This window comes from Siphateles boraxobius, unplaced genomic scaffold (genome assembly GCF_051911475.1).
Source record: "Siphateles boraxobius isolate OS27281-9 unplaced genomic scaffold, OSU_SipBor_1 19, whole genome shotgun sequence".
Taxonomy (NCBI): Eukaryota; Metazoa; Chordata; class Actinopteri; order Cypriniformes; family Leuciscidae; genus Siphateles; species Siphateles boraxobius.
The window spans coordinates 16339643-16343914 of record NW_027508799.1 but is presented as its reverse complement, the minus strand read 5'-3'; positions in this window follow the sequence as shown (position 1 = coordinate 16343914).

The following is a 4272-nucleotide window of genomic DNA, read 5'->3' as shown; positions in this document are numbered from 1 at the left end:
CACTGGTGTGCTATGCAGCCTTCAAGTCATATCAGAATGATGGTATTTATGAGATGACTGCACTCGAGAGACACCATAATGTCTTAATCATCATTAGCTCGTATGTTAACTACTCATTTAGCTGTTTTTTAATTAAACTGTTATTTAGCTATGTTTGTATTGCAGAGACATTCTTGTTTGATAAAACCCATGTTTCCCATCATTCTTTGGGGCAGCACAAGAATTATAAAATACATAGGAGGCATTAACTATACACTAATGTGCATACTTTTGTTTTGTAGCAGCAGAGCTAAAAAGCTAACTGTTTATGTTCGGAAGTGAAGACAGGAAGAAAAGAAATGCTTAAAGCGCACATTTTATTCCAAACAAGATCACTTGAACACACATCATGTTTGACTGATGATTTCACAACTCATTAAAACAACACAGGAGAACTTTAAGACAGCATAGCATCAATGTTTATAAGCACTACTTTTGACAGCAAGTTAGTGTGAGTTAGCAAGTTATTTAAAAGTCTCTTTGAAAGGCCCATTATACAATTGTGTGTTTTACTTTGTCTATATGATAGATTTACATTCTATTAAACATGTTTTCTGTCTATTCCAGGCCTACATGTGTGGTCTGGTTATTTCTTTACTGTCCATTTAAGACTGACATGAGTGGTTTGTACTATCAGTAAATGATGGTGCCTTTTTGCAGCTGAAATGCAGACCCATCGATCAACACAGGTCATAGGTCAACAAACTTATAATATCTATTTTTCCTGTCAGAACTGCTGCTATAATGGAAGGCAGTAATAAACTATCACTGTGTACATTGGTTTTGGCTTCAATATTTCTGCTTTGCTCTACTGGATTGTTATGTGAAAGTATGCGAGAAATAAAGTAAAACCATAGGTCCTCTCGATACATTCTTATTGTTTAATTTCCTGATTTTTTTGGTTTGTTTTGTTATATTAATCACTTACTGTTTTTGCCTTTATAGAATTTGAAACTAATCAACAAATTATTTTGTGAGGATAAAAACAAATACAATCATCACAATAAATGTTCTCTTTGTAGCTTTGGTTACACTTCAAATAGACCTTGATCAGAGCAGATGGCATAGGCCCATTTAATTTGACGTAAAATGAAAAGAGACTATATTGAATAAATTCAATGTGCTGTACGATTTTAAAGACTCCATGAAATCAATGTTTTAGTTCATGTCTATGAAAGCTTGAGCCCTTTGATATGTCCCAGCCAAACTTCCTGTTTCAACAGGAAATACGTCAGGACCACATGCTAAGGACTGCAGTGTCTAGCATCAGTCGCTAGCACGCCTCTTAAGGCCTTGGGAGTGAGGTTTACTCACACAGCTCTTACTAGTTTGCTGCTGTTACACTCAACCCCCTAAACCTCACTCCCATTCGGGTCACGTCACCAAATGTAACCGGTCCTTCTTGACCCACTCCGAGTGGGATTTGAACCGGTGTCTTCAGCATGGGAGGTAGGCACGCTCCCATGCTGTCTCCAGTATGGGAGGCCAGGAGAGTGAGGTTTACATGCACAGCTATTAGCTTGCTTCCGTTACACATGCATAATATAGCGTTTTTAGTTGTTTTTTCAGTTGATCTGCTTTGACAACATTGTCGGCTGTACACAAAAAAAGCAAAAGAAAACATTTCCGGTCCACACACACACCTCGTTCACACTGGTCAAGGACTCTGCTCAACAGTTCTCGGCCGCCCAGAAGCAAACTGAGGTGATCAAACATGTTCTGACCCCGCGGGCAGCTGCTGCAACCCAGCCGCCGGCTCAGACGCCACAGTCCACTCGCCAGCAAGGGCGCCCTCCTGCGGCTTCCGCCCCTCCCGCCCGGCCCCAGCAGCAGCCTTTACCTGGGCCGCGCCATGGAGGTAGTCGCAGGAAGGTGCCCCAGCCCGTACCAGCACTGCAGCCTGCTGAACGCCAGGCGATGTGGCGCTCCCGCTCCCCAGACCCCTGACAGAGGAGACCCCCATGGAACGCTGGTCCTTCCCTGACCTCCTCTGTCAGGATGCGGCATATGACCCTGCCCCCACACCGGGACACTCCGCCTCCCACGTCTGGGTCGGTCATTCCGCTCGCTGCCCCATCGTGGGTATGTCTGGGGTTCACGTGACCCCGCTGGTTCAGTTTTTGGAGCTTTCCAATCTGTCCCACTGGCTCACGAGAATCATCAGGCTCGGCTATGTGATTCAGTTTGCACAATCTCCTCCCCGCTTCCGGGGAATCTGCTTTACCCTGGTTGCTTGAAATGCCCCTGTCATGCATGCAAAGGTGGTTACCCTACTGTCGAAGGGTACAATCGAGACCGCCCCTCCAGCCGAAATGAAGTCCGGCTTCTTCAGCCCCTACCTCATTGTACCCAAGAAGAGCAATGGAATATGACCAATCCTGGACCTGCGCGTCTTGTACCGAACCATTCACAGGCTTCCGTTCAAGATGTTGACAGACTAGCGCATTTTCAAATGTGTATGTCTGTAGGATTGGTTTGCAGTGATCGACCTGAAGGACGCGTACTCTCATGTCTCCATTCTTCCTCGACACAGACTGTTTCCGGCATACCAGTACAAGGTTCTCCCATTCGGGTTAACCCTGTCCCCTCGCGTCTTCACGAAAGTCGTCGAGGCAGCCCTTGTGCCACTCCGGCAACAAGGGTTCGCATCCTGATCTATCTTGACGACTGGCTGCTCCTAGCTCACTCATGAGACCAGGTTTGCGAACACAGGGATCTGGTGCTCCGGTACCTCACCCGTTTGGGCCTTCGGCTCAGCTGGGAAAAGTGCAAACTCTCCCCCGTGCAGAGGATCTCTTTTCTCGGTATGGTCGACTCGGTCGCCATGTGCGCACAGCTTACAAGCGAGCGCGCGCAGTCACTGCTGACTTGCCTGAGTCAATTCCAGAGCAAGAGTGCGGTTCCACTGAAGGTTTTTCAGAGGCTCCTGGGGCATATGACGTCCACAGCGGCAGCCCCGCTCCGACTGCTTCATATGAGACCGCTTCAGCACTTGCTTCGCGATCGAGTCCCGAGATGGGCATGGCAACCAGGCACACTCGGAGTACCAGTTACTCCTACCGTCAGACCTTCACCCCGTGGTCGAACCTCTCCTTTCTACGGGCCCGAGTACCCTTAGAACGAGTTTCCAGTTATGTTGTTGTCTCAACAGATGCCTCCACTACGGGCAGGGGTGCCATGTGCAAGCAACATGCTGCTGTGGGCTCCTGGACGTGATCCTGAGCCCCCTGGCCTGGATATGTGCCCAAGGTTCCCACCACTCCCTTTCGAGACCAGGTGGTGAACCTGCAAGCGCTGCCCCTGGAGGAGGCAGACCCAGCCTTGGCACTGCTTTGTCCAGTACGCGCCCTCCATGCTTACATAGACAGTGTTTCAGGACCTCAGACCAGCTCTTAGTCTGTTATGGTGGCAAGCCACCTTGGCACCCCAGGAGCTGAAAGATTCCACCCTACGGGCTGGATACTCCAGTGTTTCTCCATATGTTACCCCCTCTCGGGCCATATGTGTATTTTAAGCCCTCCCTTCGGGTAGGCATTGTGTTGCATATCTCCTCTGAGATATGCTTCCCAGTGTACCTTGGTATTCCTGTGTTTAGTAGGAGTCCTTCGTCCATGCTAGTCTCACGACAGGGAGCTCAGACTTACGCAGGGCACTGGAAGACAGCCGAGGTGGCATGATTAGACTGGGAACCCCAGCCGTTGTCACGATGTAACTCGTAGTGACTACGAAAGGGAACATCTCGATTATGTATGTAACCCTCGTTCCCTGAGTAGGGAACGGAGACGTTACGTCTCCCTGCCACTTCCGCTGAACCGCTGGAACAGTCTAAGTTCAGTCTCGGCTCCTCAGTAGGTAACATAACTGCATGTTGCCAGCGTACATACTTCCTTATATACCCATGAGGTGGGGTGGAATTACACTATGCAAATTCTACAGACCTACGGCATTTCCTTGCCATTGGCTCGTTTTGTAATATTCAAAGTTGATAGGCTTTCTAAGGGAAACCCCATTTGTCATCACAGTGTAACGTCTCCGTTCCCTTCTCAGGGAACGGGGGTTACATATGTAACCGAGACATTCTTACTACACTTTAACATGAATGCTGTAATGTAAATGCTGAAATGAATGAAAACAATGCATGGTACAATGTTTTTGTTTTTCGTTAGATTAAAACAATATTGCCATCTAACTAATGATGCTCAGAAAAAAAAAAAACAGAAAACCCAAAAAGTC